The sequence below is a fragment of the Cornus florida genome, unplaced genomic scaffold (assembly GCF_030987335.1).
Source record: "Cornus florida cultivar Cherokee Brave unplaced genomic scaffold, ASM3098733v1 CherokeeBrave_3.0.0_Hap2_Chr02, whole genome shotgun sequence".
NCBI lineage: Eukaryota > Viridiplantae > Streptophyta > Magnoliopsida > Cornales > Cornaceae > Cornus > Cornus florida.
This window is the reverse complement of record NW_026775572.1, coordinates 33,569,998-33,591,155: the sequence shown is the minus strand read 5'-3', so window position 1 is coordinate 33,591,155 and position 21,158 is coordinate 33,569,998. Positions and strand designations below refer to the sequence as shown.

At 35.2% G+C, this 21,158-nt stretch overlaps 2 pseudogenes; both read right to left on the bottom strand.

Annotated features, from left to right (window-relative positions):
- Positions 1 to 453: 453 nt before the first annotated feature.
- LOC132294609 (putative protease Do-like 14) lies at positions 454 to 20,313 on the bottom strand (annotated as a pseudogene).
- On the bottom strand, positions 7,588 to 17,063 carry LOC132294607 (putative protease Do-like 14; annotated as a pseudogene).
- Positions 20,314 to 21,158: the final 845 nt, after the last annotated feature.

Sequence of the window (21,158 nt, the reverse complement as noted above, 5' to 3'; positions counted from 1 at the left end):
GCCCTTTTGTTATGAATTATCTGAAAAAAGTTTAATAGTTGAGAATCCTGTGTCTGCCACTTGATGTGGTGTTTTCCCATTTAATTTGGATATTTTGCTTTTTTCAACGAGGGACAAACTGCTGCTGCATTTGAAATACTCCTGTCAATCCTTGCATGCTAGAGAAGAGTTCAGACAACTTTTCAGCTAAAATACAGTAAGAGATCACCTGTGGGAGTTCCATAAAAGAACGGATATCAATTGTTCAATCTCATATTTCTTGTAAATTTGCCTAGCAACATCAATCTTTCCTAACCATACGAATCCATTTGTTTAATTACTTGCATCCAGTTGGCAATGAAAGAAGAATTCTGTTTGTGACATTAATCACATGAAGGCAGCCTGTATGTCGATTCACACGCTGCTCAAACTTTGCATAGTTCTGTAGGCAAGGAAGGAAAAGGCCAAGACAAATTCTAATCAACAACCCGAAGAATTCTTCTTTATTTTTTAACTATTTTTTTCATTCATGTTTTTGGAAGGTGGGATTCCCGAACAAAGGGAAAAGAATGTAACGAACAACAACAACAACAACAGCATCTGCAATCATCTACATTTTGTCCCTTCTTTTTGAAGCTATTTGTGGTTTCTATGTGGCAAAACTAACAAAAAAAGCAGCACTGCCTTCAGAACTCCGGGTTTGCATCCTCTGGTACCACAGTCAACAAAAATGAAGTATCATTCTCTCTTTTCACAACTACATTTAACGGCATCCCAACTTGGCCTTCCATTAGTTCAATGATCTGTCACAAATGCATTAAAAAAATGACGTAAAACAAAGCCAGCTACTAATGTACTAATGGATGGATGAGCAGAACATTCTCTCTTTTCACAACTACATTTAACGGCATCCCAACTTGGCCTTCCATTAGTTCAATGATCTGTCACAAATGCATTAAAAAAATGACGTAAAACAAAGCCAGCTACTAATGTACTAATGGATGGATGAGCAGAACTGAAGGGTTATGTGGGTTTTGCACAATCAAACCTCTAATTTAATATTGTAGTTCTATCCGTCCGTTATATATAGGGGCTCATTGCATGGTGCAGTGATGAATGCTCAGACAACCAATCGTAATGATGCAGGTTCGAGTTGTGCATAATGTCAAAGGTTAGATTTGTAGCAATCGCTCCTCCTAATATGGATACCATACTAGGTAATGGTCTTTTCCTCGTCAAGCCACTATATCAAGTCTATTTTCTATACCATTGATTCTTCTACTTAAGGTCCAGCATTCATCCGATATTCTGCAATAGAGTGGATGCAGGGATCAGGTTGCTTGACGGACCAAGCATATCTGATTAACTTTTAAGAATGTTTTTACGTGAGGATTCCAGAATTAGGCATCAAATGATGCTTTCATCACCATAGAGTTCCATGAACCACATGATCCATATATCAAAACCTAATTTATTGCCTCAAACCTAATTTTTAGTCCAGCACTTAAAGGCGACATCAAAATTAAAAAAATGGAAGTGTTCAAATACCTCACCGAAGCTCCCAACTGGCTTCCCATGGAATTCAATGATAACATCACCCGGAAGAAATCCGCTATATCAGCAGGTGACCTGGGAGTTACCTGGTCAAAAAATTGTAACACTTTCAAAGATGAGAACCATGCATTTTCTTTTAATAAAAAGAGGTCCACATTTGTGTCCGTGCATGATTACACAATGCATCATTAAGACCCATGTCACATGGCCTTCTCTAAATGCGTGGAGTGAAGTCACGTTCAAGATGGATATGCAATAAAAATCTGACATTTTTGCTTGGATATGCACCTAATAAGCTTATTTATGTATTCCTTTCGTTGCATTTTTTATTCAAATGACTGAAGTGGCAATGTCGAACACTTTATGATACACAGAATTACAATTTTACGCTATAAACCAAGAAGAAAAATAAAATATGAATACTTTGGGTTCAGGGATTTGACAAATCCAACACACACGCACCCAATGCACATGCCCGAGTCCATGTAACATGGATTGAGACAATGATTAGAGAATGTGTCGTTGGGACGATCATATGAATATTTTATACAATTGTTGCTTGAATCAAAAGCTAATATAAATGAATATGTGAAAACCTTATTCCCACGAGGATGCGAAGGCACACTTACAGAGTTAAAATTGATAATAAATAGAAAGCAGCAAATTGAGGGGAAAAATAACAATGCAAGATATTCCTCGTCCCTTCAAAACACACACTCTTTCTACATAATTTCATTCATCATTTGCCACATAACCCAGAACAAATATAATTTTTGTTTCAAATTTGAATTTCAGGCGGAACTCGCTTGTCTCAACTCTCAATATAGAATTCGACAACATAGACCATCAGGCAGTACTAAAAATCTTATGTTGTGAAATATCTCAGAAACTTTTTCTGATAAAAGCCAATCCCAGAACTCTCAATGCAGGTTGCTAGGGGTAGACAGTATAGAGACCCGCCTATTTATACAAAGTGACTACCCTTAAAGTCAAACCCGCATTCTCACATTTGACAGCTTGAGCTTTTACCATTTTACCAAATAACTGCCCCTTCTTAACACCTTTTCTTATAAACAAATTAAATATTAATTAAAGAACTGGACAATATCTATTATGAGAGAGGCTAATCAATCACGACAAAGAAGATCATAGATGGTGGTGGGGTGGGTGAACAAAAGCAAAATCTAGTCATCTTAATGAGAAACATATAAAGAGATCCTTTACCGAGGAGTGGCACAAGACAGTTTGCTGATTAAACATACCAACAACTTTGAATAAAAAGATTCCTTCCAATCCTCTCATTCCAAGAAAAAAAAAATCATTTAATCATATTCCACGGCCTCCTCTTTCTCCTATATTTGCAATGCTATTTCCAGAAAAATTCATCAATGGAAGCCTAAATATCCCAAGAAACAAACCATTGCAAAAAGCAGTTTCCAAATATGATATGAGATATGGCGTTGCAGTGATGCTCCCACTGCATGGGGTGATTAGATGTGAAGGAGACAGTCAACACAATATATTATTTTGCACATATGGCTGCTCTCAAGTGCAAATCCATGTCCTAGCTTTTACTGTTGCACCAAGCAACGACCCCTTAAAGAAAATAAAGGGAGTCAAAAGACAAAACAGACTGATGAGAACATATGAGAGAAATTCAGTTAAGATGACTTGGCCTTTATTTTTCTTCTCTTTGATTGTGGGACACAAATCGGTCATTTGGAATGGATATAAAAGATTCAAGAAAACTTAGTACAAGGACCAGGGGAGGTAAAGAATACAAATCTAATCATGTACTAGAAAGGCATTTGCAATGCCATGAACAGAGGAATGTCCAATTGCAAACGCAATTTCCCCATGCAAAAATGTGATAGGGTAATGTAACAGAGATGAGTTGGCTGGAGAAGTAGCAGAATAGAAGACAAAATACTGAGAAGAATACATTCATAGAAAGTAGAAGGCAGCACCTATTTGTGAAAAGATGTGAGAGAGATTCAATTAAAATGTAGTCCCTTTTTGGCATGTGGAATATAAATTGGCCAATTGAAATAGAGATTAATGAAACCGGTATAGATTAAAAGGTTAAAGAAAACACGCTATAAAGAGGGAAAAGGAGGTGGGTTGAGGTTGTGGGGAAACTCAGGCAACCTATGTTTTAAAGGGAGTGAAAATGGTTTGGGTAGGGTTGGATTGAGCATATACAATTACATCTAAACTTCAGTACAAATCTAACCTGTTTAATAAACAGGTTGCAAGATACAAATACTAGGCAAAAGAAAACTATAACCAGTCGGGTAATGCACTGATGTCAAAAAGCAAAGTTGGCAGAACTCAAATATAACAAAATTAAATCTATTTTCTAGAAAATGCAAGTAGGATGACTCGCTGTGTCCAAAGTAAGCTTGAGTCGATTAAATTATGGACAGGTTGAAAGAGGCTAACCCAAACACAACCAATTTAGGGATGATTGAGCAAAAATTCGCCAACCCCTAGCCTTGACGATAAATAAACCTTGTATAGTAGGTTTCACAGAGTTCATGTGATCAAATGGGGATATTCAAGAAATTGCATCACAACAAACCCGAAGGCCGACAAAAGCAAGGAAATATATTTCTTTGATTTCCTCATATATAACAAGGTAATTAGCTCCCAAGAAATTCAATGACTAAATACAACAAAAATCAATGAGAAAACATACCATGTACACAAGAACACCCTTGTTAACATTAGGAAACATGGGATCTCCATCTTTAAGCTGGGAAACAATCGTGTTATTAAGATCAAGCATTTTCATTCCCAGCCATGGCCGAAAATCTCTCCTGTACAAAATTAGAACTTACAACAAGTGCCATAAAAGAAACTAGTAAAGATACAACCATATTAAGAAATGAATTTTCATGTACGTAAAGAACTTTATTTCATAACACCTGAAGAAGAACAAACAGCTCAAAGATCAATTGAACGCGAGTTAACATCCCTTTTGCAAGGATTCATCATACCCACCCCCTTCCTTTTTCTTGTCAGGGTGGTTTAGTTTTAAAAATGAAAATATTGAGGTAAGGAAATACCATCGAGTCATTAATGTAGTATGGAGAACTGGAAAAGTTCCACTTTTGCAGGCCTAATCATTGCAACAGGAAATCATTCACTACACTACCAGTTTCCTCCCCCCTAACCCCAAGCATCCCAGACAGGAAAAAAAAATAAGAAAAAAGAATTATAATAGCAAATTCAAGTGCAGCTGGACCAATATGATCTCTAGAATCAATTTATGCAACACATTTAGTTCTAAAACGCATATTATACAATCATTGAATGTAAAGTCGAAAAACTCAAACTGTGTGCATCACATTGAAAGAATGATAGCTAAAATCAGAATCCAAGTATATTGATCTCTGAGTTCTATCTAAACATACAATATATACATGTGTGTGTTTGTACATAATCTTTTAGCAGTTTCAACATTTTATTAACTTATGTTTGAGAGAGAGAGAGATGGGGGGGAAGAGAGAGAGGGAGTAAACAAAGTATGCAATTCAAAACAAGGTTATATACAAGTAAGTAATCCAAAATTTTAAAAATTAGATGCATATAAATGGTAAAACATACCCATTTTTCTTAAAGTGCTCCAAAACTTTGAAAACTGAGTCACTTGGCACAGCAAAACTCAAACCAGCAGTAGCTAATTTGAGAACGTTAACACCTATGATTTCTCCATCAACGTCAACAAGGGGTCCACCAGAGTGTCCCTATAACACAAAAGCTATCAAGATACTAACAAAAAAGATGTGGAGAAATATGGGGGGAGAGAGAGAGAGAAAGAGAGAGAGAGAGAGAAGGCGAGGAAGAAGTTATGGTACATGATTGATCGCACAATCAGTTTGGACATACTCTCTCGGCATTCCTCCAAGACCCATTACATTGCTATTACAGTCAACACAACTAGTTTAAAACGGAGAAAATAGGGTTAAAAACATAGTTAACTATTCTCCTCAATTCATCTCAAGTATAGAACATGCTCAAAGAAACACGCTACAATGCAATATATATAAATCCCAAACACAAATCCAATAATGGTTATAAAGCATTTAATAAAAAAGATTTATTATTTAAGCTATATTACATATTTGTAGTTATATTAAGACAAACTCTTTAAATTCTCAATATACAATTTTAACAAGCAGAAAAATCCATATCATTCAGTTAATTTTGTATACCTGACAACACCAGCTGTAATAGAGTTTTGAAGGGAAAGGGGACAGCCCAAAGCTACCACCCATTCCCCTGGACATAGCTTACTTGAAGAACCAAGTTTCGCTGATGGAAGTGGTAGTATAGAATTGATCTTCACAATAGCAATATCAGAATGTAGATCAGCATTTACCACAGTACCAACAAATGTCTGGCCATCTTGCAAAGTCACGTCAACCTACAATGGTCAACCATTTTAGGATATAACTAATCAAGGGATGGACTATACATTGTACTGTTGCAAACATCTCCCCACACCAGTTTTGTTCATTGAACAACACAAACCACACATACCAGGGAGCACATACATAGTCAACAATAACAACCATAGATTCCTAACCTGTCACTATCCATTTAGAGTTTATAGGCCATAGATATAATATTAAAACATATATTCTATCATTTTTCTCATTTTATACAATTCATGACATTCCTATTCCATCAAACAGCATGTTTATTGTTCCACAAATCGAAAGTTTGAATTATACTAGAATAATAAAAACTTTCAAGTCAAAAATTCCAAAACTCTGTTTGTGAAACCATTTGTTCTTCACCAGTGTCAAATTACATATCAGATACTGTGAAACATGAACTAAATAGTGAGAAAATGGCAACAAGAGTACACAATTCTCACTTCCTAAAGTATGGACAAGTTTATGCACACTGCTTTCATGACTCAATCTCTTATATGTCCGAAAATACTAAGAAAAATATTGATATTAAAACGGGGTCAATTACTAACCTCCCCTTTCAACGTAACTGTCTCGCCTTGAAAATCTACCACAACATGAGCAAAAGTTAAAATAGTACCATCGGGATCAATTATGGTTCCCGAGCCTATATTCTCCATATTCCCTACAGAAAACAAACTCACAGACAATCCACCTTGGCCAATTTCCCAAACAACATATGCATACACACACATATAGCGAGAAATTCAATATCACAGTTTTGAAACATACTGCTGCAGGGAACAGTTATATTGACAAGTGCGGGAATAACCATAGCAACAGCAGTTGCAATAGATCTCGAACCATCACCCAACTTCCCAGAAGCATCCTTATTTACATCTTCCGAGGGAACAGAGCCAATTCTAGAAAGAAATAACTGAGCATTTCCTACAATTTCACAGTGTATTGAAGGAAAACAGCAAGTTAATATATAAATTCATACACAAATACACACGTATATATATGTGTGTGTGTGTGAGTGTATACTAGTATATATAAAAGCTAAGGAAACAATATAACGACATAAATGATAATTCAAAAGAAAGATCAGTGAAATATCGAACCATAAGGCGAAAGATTGGAGGTGAGTGTAGAAGGAGAACGAATCAGCTCTTTCACAATTGGCCATTGCAGCAAAAACGAATCACGTAATGGTGCAGGAACTGAAACTGAGAGAGTTGTTTCTGCAATTCAAATCATCCACAAAATCCTAATTAAGAAATTGAAGAGAACTACACATCATAAGCTTTTGTGTGATTAGATGTGAATTGTGCCATTTTTTGACCAATAGTTGAAAAGCTAAACAGTGCATAACGTAAAAAAATAAGTTTAGATCTCCTTTTCCCTTTTCTACAATTTTCTAGGCAACCAAACAGTTTCTTTGAAGAAAGTTGAGATTCTTGAGAATGTTCAGTACTCACAGAATCTGTGTCACGGTTCGAGTACAGAATACTCGACCCGCATAACGTAAAAAAATAAGTTTAGATCTCCTTTTCCCTTTTCTACAATTTTCTAGGCAACCAAACAGTTTCTTTGAAGAAAGTTGAGATTCTTGAGAATGTTCAGTACTCACAGAATCTGTGTCACGGTTCGAGTACAGAATACTCGACCCGGCAGTGGAGAGAGCAACGATCCGAAGAAGACGATTCGTGCTGGAGCTTCGAACCTTTTGCTGTGAAAGAAACAAAGAATCGAATCTTACAAATTGATCCAGATGTGAAATAGACGACGATAATCGAATTGAGACTCTTTACATTATTTTTGGATTCTGAGAAATCGGAACTAAATGAAAAGAATGTAGAACTTTTGGAATCTCAGAACGGAAATCTAGACTTTTCTTTCATTTTCATGCGATTTTTTCTCGAGAATCAAAGAAGCGTTAATAGCGGGAAAGAGAGAAGTGGTTACCAGTAATTGTCTCATGACTGATCTCTAGCGCGTCCAAATTGCAGCTGTTGAAACCAACTTCCAACTTGAGACTTAAATTGACTTGCCATTGACATATATATATATATATATATATATATATATAGATATATAGACACGTGAAAATTAATTACTAGAACTTTTGTTATAAATAAAAAAATAAAAAATAAAAACTTTTCTTATCTAGACTAGTAATAACGGGCCAAACTTGCAATGCCTTCGTTGGAGCGTGGGCTATCCTGCTTAATTCAAGTGGCTCACCCGAACGCTTTTCGGGCCGGGCGCTTGACGTGACACCAGATCAAGGAGTGGGTTTGACTCTGAAACCAACTGTAACGGTGGGTACTTGCCCATTTACTAAAAAAACTTAAACTGTTGGGTAGTACTGCATACCCATTTATACCCAATCACTTTCCTATCCAGATCCTTTGTGGGATAAATGACCCTGTTACAATAATCTTTGTAAATTTTAGAACTGAAAATTCATTTTTTATTTTTCAAACTTTTTTCAATTTTAATTTTAATGTGACATTCCTTTAAAATGTAATTATTAACATATAATATATCAGAAAACAATTAAATTTACGATGTGATCATATTACGCTTCACTTAAAACAACTTGGATCAAATTTGGCATTAGTGAAGATAAGGTTGACTTGGGTGTTAATTTTTATGGAGAATTTTAATGGTTCAAATCCTTGTCGCTCTATCCAATAACATGACTTGATAGTTATGCACAATTTGGACAAAAACATAGAGCTTGTGAGTTGTGGCAACATCCAATTTACATATAAGGAAAAATGTTTGTCTAATCTAAGTACAAGGGAAAGAATAATGTAACATATTTTCGTGTTTAGATAATTAAATAAATGAATGCCATAATTTATATCATTTGAGAAAAATGGTGAAAAAACTTACCAAAATGAAGACAGTTGGATAGGGAAGAAAAAAGACAATATTTTATTATTTAAGCGAAAAGATAATATGTAAAAATGATTTAAGAACTTAAAAGCACATGGATAGATGAATATATCTTTATGTTCAGTTTTTCAGCTCACCTTCTTATTTGACCTTTTTCCCTTTTTTTTTTTTTTTTTGTCACATTGTTAATGGAAAATGTAAAAATCATCGAAGAAACTTATGTTTCAGATGGGCTAGCCATTAGTAAGTCATAGCCCAAAAATGTCAAATGATTAGATTAGTGCCTAAAAATTGTATTAACCCAATGGATGAAACGCGTTTATACAATTAGAATACAATTAGAAGACATCCACACATGCAAGTCCCAACAACTTCTCTTTCAAACGTAAGTATGGGACGTCACAATCATCCCCCCTTGAGACCCAGCGTCTTCGCTAGACTTGCTAGACTGACCCTCATGTAAAAAGCTGTACGTAACGGGATGGACCGTAACAAATACCTAACCTGCATTAGTCTGTTGGGACTACACTGCAGCACCAAATAGGATTGAAAGCTTTTGCAGCTTTGGTCATGCAGTCCTTCCTTATTCACAAGTTCCATGCAGAGTTAAAAAAAATAAAAAAATGAAGTCCTTAGCACTCAAGAAACCACATTTGCACATATAAATTCAATAGGTAAGTACCAATTTTGTAATAATCCTGTCAAATCTTGCAAACTAGAGAAAAGTTCCAATTGCTTGGAGAACTTTTCAATCTCCAGATAACTTTTCAACTAAATTACAGTAAGAGATCACCTGTGGAAGTTACTCAATTGTCCCATCTCATATTCGTCCAAATTTTGCCAGCAACGTCAATCTTTGTTAACCATACGGAATCCATTTGTTAATTACTTGCATCGATTTGGCAATGAAAGAAGACATCTCTGTTTCATGACATTCACGACATACAGGCAGCCTATATGTCGATTCACATGCTGCTGAAACTTTGTATAGTTCTGTAGGCAAGGAAGGAAACACAAATTCTGATCAACCACCCGAAGAATTCTTCTCTATTTCTTACCATTTCTTACCAATTTTTTTCATTTATGTTTTTGGAGAGTGGGATTCCCGAACAAAGGGAAAAGAATGTAACGAAAAAGAACAACAATAACCAGCTAACATCTACATTTTCCCCTTCATTCACAGTTATTTGTGGTTTCTATGTGGCGATAAACGTAAAGGCAGAAGTAACAGGTAAAGAAGCAGCGTCATCACAACTCAGGGTTCTCTTCCACTGGTACCACAATCAAAAGCACTGAAGTATCTTTCGCTCTTTCCACAACTACCATTAAGGGCATCCCAACTTGGTCTTCAAATATTTCTGTGATCTGTCAGAAACGCATTAAATTTAAAGATTATCGTACATAATCACGTAAGACATAGTCAACTAATGATGGAGGTCATTGCATGGTGCAATGATGAATGTTCAGAAAACAAATCGTAAGAATGCAGGTTCAAGTTGCGCATAATGCCAAAGGTTAGGTAACAGTTGTTTCCTCATCCAACCACTTTATCATCAATTTTCTATTCCATGGATACTTCAGCTTAAGGTCTAGTATTTATCAGTTATTCTGCAATAGAGTGGATGCCGGAATCAGGTTGTTTGACGGACCATGCAGATCTGATAAACTCTTAAAATTGTTTTTACATGAGAATTCCCGAGTTAGGCATCACATGATGCTTTTATCACCTTAGAATTCCATGAACCGCAAGATTCATATATCAAAACCTAATTCATTGCCTCAAACCAACCAGGATAGTCCAGCACTTCAGGCGATATCAAAATTTAAAAAAAAAAAATGGAAGTGTTCAAATACCTCAGCGACGCTCCCAACAGGCCTCGGTGACAACATCACCCGGATGAAGTCCAGCTTTATCAGCAGGTGACCCAGGAGTTACCTGGTCAAAAATTTGAAACACTTTCAAACATGAGAAGCATGCACTTTCTTTTCATAAATAGAGATCCACATTTGTATCTATGCATGATTACACAATGTATCATTAAGAACAATGTTACATGGCCTTCTCTAGATGCGTGAAGTCACGTTCAACATGGATATGCAATATGAGTCTGACATTTTAGCTTGGATATGCTCCTAATAACCATATTTATATATTGCTTTTGTTGCATTTTGCTTCAAAATGACTTAAGTGGCAACTTTGAACACTTTATGTTACATAAAAGTACCATTTTTACCCTATAAACTGAAAAGAAAATGAAAAATATGAATACTTTGGTTTCAGGGATTTGACAAGTCCAACACTTACAGACACACACATGACTGAGTCCATGTAACATGAATTGCGACAATGATTAGACAATGTATCAGTGAGACAATCATACACATATTTTTATACAATTGCTGCTTGAAGCAAAAGCTAATATAACTGAATATTTGAAAACCTTATTCCCATGAGAATGCAAAGGCACACTTAAAGAGTTAAAATTGGCAATAAATAGAAAGCAGCAAATTGAGGGGAAATATAACAATGCAGGATATTTCTCGTCCCTTGAAAAAACATAAAACTCTTCCACATACTTCCCTTCATCATTTGCCACTCGAAATTTTCGTTTCAAAATTTTCAGGTGGAACTTGCTTGTCTCATTATAGAGCCCGGCAATACTAGACCATCATTTGCAGGACTAAAAATCTTTTGTGTTGGGAAATATCTCAGCAACTTTTTCTAATAAGAGCCCAACCCAAACTGTCAGTGCAGGTTGCTGGGGGGTTAGACAGTGTAGAGATCTGACCTTAGCGTTATTTATACAAAATGGCTTCCCTTAAACTCAAACCACGCATTCTCACATTTGACAGCTTGATCTTTTACCATTTTACCAAACAATTGCCCCTTCGGAACACCTTTTCTTATAAACTAATTAAATATTAATTAAAGAACTGGACAATATCTATTATGAGAGATATTGTGGTGGAGTGGGTGAACAAAAACAAAATCTAGTCATGTTAATGAGAAACATATACAGAGAACCTTTACCAAAGAGCGGCACAAGACAGTGTGCCGATTAAACATACCAACACGGAATATGAATAAAAATATTCCTTCTATTTCATTCCAAGAAAAGAAATCCATTAATCATACCCCATGGCCTCCTCTTTCTCCAAGATTTGCAAATACCATTTCCAGAAATTTCAGCTAAGGAAGCCTAAATATACCAAGAAACAAACAATTGCAAGAAAACAATTTTTTTAAATATGGAATGTGATAGGGCACTCTAACAATGACTGTCAGATATGTAGCAGAAAGAAAAATGAAAGACTCTGGGATTAATGCCATTATGCAATGATGGTCCCTCTACATGGGGCGATAAGAAGGGAAGACTGGAAACAGGCCAGACTATAACATTATTTTGCACAAATGGTTGCTCTCAAGTGCGAGTTCATGTCCTTGCACTTGTCTCAGCTTTTACAGTTGCACCAAGAGATGACCCCTTGAAGAAAATAACTGGTGTCAAAAGGCAAAACAGACTGATGAGAATGTACGAGGAAAATTCAGTTAAGATGACTTGGCCTCTCCTTTTTCTTCTTTCTGCCAGTGGGACACGATTTGGTCATTTGAAATGGATATAATGATATTTGATATACGTTAAAACTTAAAAGATTCAAGAAAACATAGTAGAACGACAAGGGAAGGAAAGGAAAACAAATCTAATGATATACTACCTTTGTCCCTTAATAATAGTCCAATTTCCCATTTCACACTTTTTAACGCAACAACTTTTATTATATTTTATTGGGTTGGCAAAAAAAGCATTTCCAAGTTTGCCCTTCCCTAAAAAGTAGAGTATTGATTTTTAATGGGGTCCACTTATTTTTGAGTTTCAAAAGTAGTAGTATGGAAAATGGGGTCCACTTTCTTTTAGGGGTAAATTAGGAATGTAATAAAAAGTAGTGTATTGATTTTTGAAATGTGACAACTAAAATGGGACAGCAAAAAATGAGATAATGGACTATTAATATGGGGCGGAGGGAGTACTAGAAAGGCATCTACAGATCCTATACCACCAAGGACAAGCAGTGACATTAGACAGCCTGTTGAGTAAAAATTATGACAAAGGATTCTATTAATCTCATTCCAAATGACCAAAACAGGGGAAGAAAAGAAAAGGGCCAGAAACCGTGCCCTGCAATATCCTTCTATTGTCCTAGATTTGCAATGCCATGAGCATAGAAACTCCTCAGGAAAAGCCTGAATATGCCAATAAATGTCTAGTTGCAAAAGCAATTTCTAACAGAAATGAGTTGGCTGGATTAGTAGCAGAATAAAAATCAAAAGACCGAGAGAAATAAATTTAAAAGAAGAAGAAGTAAAAAGCAGCACCAATTTGTGAATTGATATGAGAAAGATTCAGTTAAGATGTGGTCCTTCTTTGGCAGGTTTAAGATAAATTGGTCAATTGAAATGGAGAGTACTGACTAAACTGGTATAGATTAGAAAGTTAAAGAAAATGCAAATATATATATATATATATGGAGGATTGAGGTTGTGGGAAAATGCAGGCAACCCATGTTCTAAGGGGTGAAAAGGGTTTGGATTAGGGTCAGGTTGAGCATACAATATTACATCAAAACTTCAAGCCAAATCTGACCTGTTTATTAAACAGGTTGCAAGATGCAAACACTAAGCAAAGAAAACTATAAAACTACTTAGGGTAATGCATTAATGTCAAAATGCATAGTTGGCAGAACACAAATATGAAAAAATTAAAATTATTTTCTAGAAAATGCAAGTACGATGACTCGCTGTGTCTAAGGCAAGCTTGAATCAATCTAGTTATGGATGGGTTGCAAGAGGCCAACCCAAACCCAACCAATTTAGTGACGGATCATAAGTTCATAACCTTCAATAGTGGGTTTTGGCAGGATCATGGATAACGTGAAAATCCACCACCCCCTAGCTTTAACAATAAATTAACCTTGTATAGTAGAGATGGCTAAGTTTGACATAGGCTGCACAGAGTTCATGCAAACAAATAACATTCAAGAACTTGAACCACAGCAAACTGAAGGCCGACAATCGCAATAAAATAAATTTCTTTATTTCCTTATATACAACAAGGTAATTAGCTCCCAAGAAAAAACAATAACTAATTACAACAGAAATCAATAGAAAACATACCATCAATACAAGAACACCTTTGTTAATATTAGGAAACATGGGATCTCTATCTTTAAGTTGGGAAATAATCGTCTCATTAAGATCAATCATATTCATTCCCAGCCATGGCCGAACAACTATCCTGTACAAAATCAGAACTTACAACAAGTTCTATAAAAGAAACTAGTAAAGATGCAACCATATTAAGAAATGAATTTTCATTTATGTAAAAAATATCAATTGAATGTGAGTTAACATCCCTGGTGCAAGGATTCATCATCCCCCACCCCCATCTTTTTCTTGTGGGAGTGGTTTAGTTTTAAAAATGAAATATCAAGGTAAGGAAACACCGAGTCATTGATTTAGTATGGAGAATTGGAAAAGTCTTAAGACCTAATCAGTTGAACAGGAAATTATTCACTGCACTTCCAGTTTCCTTCCCCCTCACCCCAAGCAACCCGGGGAGTAAATAATAATAATAATAATAATAAATAGCATTATAATACCAAATTCAAGTTCAGCTGGATCAATTTGATCTCTAGAATCAACTAATGCCACACACTAATTTCTGAAACGCACATTGTACAGTCATTGAATGTAAAGTTGAAAAACTCAAACTGTATGCAAACCATTGAAAGAATGGTAGCTAAAATCAAGAACCAACTATATTGATCTCTGAGTTCTATCTGAACTTAAATATATATGTATATGTATGTACATAATATTTTAGCAATTTCGACTTTTTATTAACTTGTGTTTGAGAGAGAGAGAATAAACAAACTACGCAATTCCAAACAAGATTATACCGAAGCATGTAATCCAAAATTTTAAAAATAGATGCATATAAATGGTAAGACATACCCATTTTCTTTAAAATGCGTCATAACCTTGAAAACCAAGTCACTTGGTACGGCAAAACTCAAACCAGCAGCACTAGATAATTTGACAGTGTTAACACCTACGATTTTTCCATCAAGGTCAACAAGGAGTCCACCATAATTTCCCTATATCACAAAAACTATCAAAATACAAACAAAAAGGATGTGGAGAGAGAGAGAGAGAGGGAGGGAGAGAAACCGAGGAAGATGTTATGGTACCGGAATGATTGCGCAATCTGTTTGAACATAGTCTCTCAGCATTCCTCCAAGACCCATTACATTGCTTTTATGGTCAACACAACTAGTTAAAGGGAGAAAAATAGAGTTAAAAACATAGTTAATTAACTGTTCTCCTCAATTCATCTCAAGTATAGAGCATGCTCTAATATATTTCTGCCATGATTAAGAAGCATACTAAATTGCAATACATAAATGCCAAACACAAATCCAATAATGGTTATAAAGCAATTAATAACAAAGATATATAATTTAAACCATATTAAAATATTGGTAATTAAATCAAGACAATCTTTTAAAACTCAATATACAAAATTAAGAAGCAGAAAAATCTAATACCAATTCAGTTAATTTTGTATACCTGACAATACCAGCTGAAATAGACTTTTGGGAAAGGGGATAGCCCAAAGCTGCCACCCAATCCCCTGGACGTAGCTTACTTGAAGAACCAAGTTTTGCTGATGGAAGTGGAAGTGTAGAACTGATCTTCACAATAGCAATATCAGAATGTACATCAGCTTTTACCACAGTACCAACAAATGTCTGGCCATCTAGCAAAGTCACGTCAACCTACAAAGGTCAACCATTTTCAGGTACAAGTAATCAAGGGATGGACTATACATTACAATGTTGCAAATCATGTACATCTCCACACACCAATTTTGCTCATTGCACAATGCATAACACAAACCACACATACCAGGGAGTACACACAAAGTCAAAGATAGCAACCATGGATTCCTAACCTTTCACTATCCATTTTGAGTTTATAGGCAATAGATATAACATTAAAACATTTACCAAATCATTTGTCTCATTTTATACAATTCATGACATTCCTATCCTATCAAACAGAATGATTATTGTTCCACAAACTGAAAGTTTGAATTACTTAAATAATAAAACTTTCAAGTCAAGAACTCAGAAACTCTCATTGTCAAACCATAAGTTCTTCAACAGTGTCAAATTACATATCGGTTACTGTGAAACATAAACTAAAATCAAGACTGAATGGCAACAAGAGTACCCAATTCTCACTTGCCTAAATTATGGACAAGTGATGCACGCTGCTTTCATCACTAATAAAGTAATAAGCTCTTATACGTCCAAAAATACTAAGAAAATGCTTGATATTAAAACAGGTCAATCACTAACCTTCCCTTCCGATGTAACTGTCTTGCCCAAAACATGAGCACTCGTTAAAATTGTACCATCAGGATCAATTATGGTTCCAGAGCCTGAAGTCTCCACATTCCCTACAAAAAACAGACTCACATACAATCCACCTGGCCAATTTCACAAACAACATATACATACACACACATATATACAGAAATGCAATAACACAGATTTGAAACATACTGCTAGTGCTGGGAGCAGAAATACGGACAACCGCAGGAATAACCATAGCTATAGATCTCAAACCATTATCAAACTTCCCCGAAGCATCCTTATTTACATCTCCCGAGGGAACAGAGCCAATTCTAGAAAGAAAGAACTGAACATTTCCTACAGTTTCACAGTGTATTGAAGGAAAACAGCAAATTAATATTATACATTTACACACACACACACACACTCTTATATATATATTTGTATATATAACACGCATATGTATATGCATCTATATATATATGAAACAATATAACCACATAAATGATAATTCAAACGAAAGATCAGTGAAATGTCGAACCATATGGCGAAAGATTGGAGGTGAGTGTTGAAGGAGAACGAATTATCTCTTTCACAATTGGCCATTGCAGCGACAAAATCTTAACTAATAAATTGAAAAGAACTACAAATTATAAGTTCCGTGTGGTTATTTGACCTACTGCTGAAGAGCTAAACAGTACAGAACGTATAAATTTAAAAATAGATTTTCCTTTTTCCTTTTCCACAATTTTCTCGGCAACTAAACAGTTTATTTTCCGAAAGTTGAGAATCTTGAGAATACTCGGTACTCACTAGAATCTGTGTGACGGTGCGAGTAAAGAACACACGACGCGGCAGCGGAGAAAGCAACGATCCGAATGAGACGATTCGTGCTGGAGATTCGAACCTTTTGCTGCAAAAGAAACACAGAATCGAATCTCACAAATTGAACAAAATGTAAAAAGGATGATAATCGAATTGAGACTTTTAACGTTGTGTTTGGATTCTGAGAAATCGCAACTAAACAAAAAGAATGCAAAACTTTTTGAATCTGACGACGGTACTTTTCTTTCGTTTTCATACGATATTTTCTCGAGAATCAAACACCGGGTTAATAGCGGGAAAGAGAGAAGTGGTTACTAGTAATTGTCTCATGACTCATGAGTGCTCTCTCGCGTGTCCAAATGCTGCTGAAACTTCCAACTTGTGACTTAAATTGACTTGCCTTTGACATTGGTACCTTTTTAATGGGGGAAAATTTATTACTAAAAAAAAAAAACTCTTTTTAAAGCTGTGTTTGAGCATGAAATTTGTGTTTCAACTTCACCACGTAATTAATATATCATTAATGGTACGATTGAGAATGAGCTAGACACACCCGTCATTATATGAACTAATTATACAAAAACAGTATGCCTGATCCATAAGTTTTTTAGTAAAAAAGATTGTTTTCTTATTTTATCATAATGGTGCTACTCCAAGAATTGAAAATAAAAAGGCTTGAACAACTGTTATCCAATACAAAGTGTCGAAAAAAAAAAAAAATACCAATTTCAATTCTAATGTGACATGACTTAAGAATGTAATTATTAGTATACTATGTATTAAAAAGGGTTAAATCTAATATGTGTTCATATTATATTTTCTGATCACAAAAAATTACACATATATTATTAATTAAAACAAAAATCATATTACCTTGAAATAAACAACTTTGGTCAAATCTAGTTATAGTGAGGATAAAGTTAAATTGAATGTTAAATTTTAGTTAGAATTTTGATGGTTGAATCTCTGATTCTAAGCACCGCCAAGCCTATGGAGTTGTAGTTTAGTAATATATATATTTTTATTTCAAAGTGAAAAGTAAAGGATTGAGTGCCTTGCTTTGCTAGGACCCAAAAAATATATATATATATATTTTGTTCCTCCATCCAACAAGAAGACATATGGACAAAAAGATAGATTGTTTGTTGTAACATCTATTTTTCACTCTTTTTTTTTTTTAACAAAAATATTTGTCTAATTTGATTTAAAATAAAATTAGTGTAACAAATTTTCTTGTTTAGATATATTAAAGAAAGAGTTAAATAAAACAAAATGAAAACATAATCCACCCTAAAGAGTTGGGCAAAAATACTTAATTGAGCCTTCAAAAATACTTAATTGTTGTTGTTGTTGTAGATAATTAAAGAATGATATGCCAGTAATGAAAAATGTAAAAACGTTCTAAGAAAATTAAAAGCAAATTGTATTAATAATGGTTTTAAGTTTTAATTCAACCGATCATGTCTTTAATCTTGGTTTTTATCCATAACTAACAAGCCACGGCAATCAGAGGAATATATTACAAGCAAAAAACTCAAGATCAAGAAGCCCTAAACACACAACACAAATGTTTTTACAAAATACTGAGAGTAAAACATTAGAAACAACAAACTGTACAACCCTTGCTCTTATGGGTCCTAGATACTGTCACTGGTCATTCCGCTACGTAAATATTGTCCACTTTGGACACTCTCTGTACTCATAGTTTTTAAAAAGCGTCAACAACCACACATCTTAACGCCAACAACTTCTCTTGCAACTTCTCTTGCTTAGGCAATGGGGGATGTCACAATAGCCCCTTTTTGGGTCCAGTGTCGTCAATGGACTGACCTGACCCTCATGTAGAAAGCGGACAATATCTATATAGCAGGGCAGGTCATGACAGATTACAGTCTCTTGGGACTACACTGCAACACCAAATAGGATTGAAAGCTGTTGCAGCTTTGGTCATGCAGTCCTTCCTTATTCACACAAGTTCCATGCAACGTTCAAAGAAATTGAAGTCCTTAGCACTCGAGAAACCACATTTGCACATCTAAATCCAATAGGTAAGTACCCAATTTGTGCACGACTATGGACCAGAGCATGTCAACTAATATGAAAGATCCCTATATATGTACAACTTTGCAACATCAGCGGTAAGACCGCTGCTGCATTTGTAATAATCCTGCCGATCCTTGCAACATGGAGAAATATTCCGATTGATCGGAGAATTTTTCATCTCCAGGATAACATTTCAGCTAAAATACAGTAAGAGATCCCTTTGGGAGTCGCATAAAAGAATGGAAGTCAATTGTTCCATCTCATATTCCTCTTAAATTCGCCTAGCAACATCAATCTTTGTTAACCATACGAAATCCATCTTTTAAGTATTTGCATTGATCTGGCAATAATAGAAGACATCTTTTCATGACATTAATGACGATAAATACAGACTGTACGTCGATTCATATGCTGCTGAAACTTAGTATAGTTCTTTAGGCAAGGAAGGAAAAAGGCTACGACAAATTCTGATCAACCACCCGAAGAATTCTTCTTTATTACTTACCAACTTGGTCCTCCATTAGTTCAATGATCTGTCACAAATGAATTAAATTTTAAGATCGCGTAAGACATAGTCAGCTAATAATGAAGGGATGAGCACAACTGAAGGTAATGTAGGTTTCCCAGACTCAAAACTCTAATTTAATTATGTAGTTCTATCCACTCATTATATTTAGGGGGTCATTGCATGGTGCAGGGATGAATGTTCAGACAACCAATCGTAAGGACGCAGGTTCAAGTTATGTATAATGTCAAAGGTTAGATTTGTACTAATCGCTCTCCCTAACAGCTTAATTTATGGATACCACGGATACTACTGCTTCTGATTAAGGTCTTGCATTCATCCAATATTCTACCATAGAGTGGACAAGGGCTGGAATCAGGTTTGCTTGACAGACCATGCAGATCTGATCAATCCTTAAGAATGTTTTTACATGAGGATTACAGAGTCATCAAATGATGTTTTTATCACCTTAGAATTCCATGGACCATCCCTATATCAAAACCTAATGCATTGCCTCAAGTCAACCAGAGAAGTCCAGCACTTCAGGCGATATCAAAATTTAAATATGGAAGTGTTCAAATACCTCAGCAACGCTCCCAACAGGCTTCCACTGGAATTCAATGACAGCATCACCTGCATTAAATCCAGCTATATCCAGGAATTACCTGGTCAAAAATTTGAAATACTTTCAAACATGAGAAGCATGCATTTTTTAATAAATAGAGGTCCACAATTGTCTATGTGCATGATTATACAATGCAACATTAAGACCCGACTTCCCTAAATGCGTGAAGTCATGTTCTATATGGATATGCAATATGAGTAAGATATTTTTGCTCGGATATGCACCTAATAACCACATTTATATATCCCTTTTGTTGCATTTTGCTTCACAATGACTGAAGTGGCAACATTGAACACATTATTTTACATAGAAGTACCATTTAACCGATAAGAATATGAAAAAAATGAATAATTTGGATTCAGGGATTTGATAAGTCAAATGCTTCAAGACACACACGTATATGCCTGAGTCCATATAACATGGATTATGACAGTGATTAGACAATGTGCCAGTGAGCCAAACATACACATATTTTATACAATTGCTGCTTGAATCAAAAGCTAATATAACTGAATATGTGAAAACCTTATCCCCATGAGTATGCAAAGGCACAGTCACATAGTTAAAATTGATAATAAACAGAAAGCAGTAAATTGAGGGGAAATACAACAATGCAAGATATTCCTTGTCCCTTGAAAACATAAACTATTTCCACACTTTTTCCATTCATCATTTCCACATAACCCGGTACAAATATAATTTTACTTTCAAAATTTTCGTTTCAAATTTGAAGTCCAGGTGGAACTTGCTTGTCTCAATATAGTCTGGCAATGCTAGACCATGAGGCAGTACTAAAAATCTTGTGTGTTGGGAAATATTTCAGCAACTTTTTCTAATAAAACCCCAATCCCAGAACTGCCAGTGCAGATTGCTGGGGGGG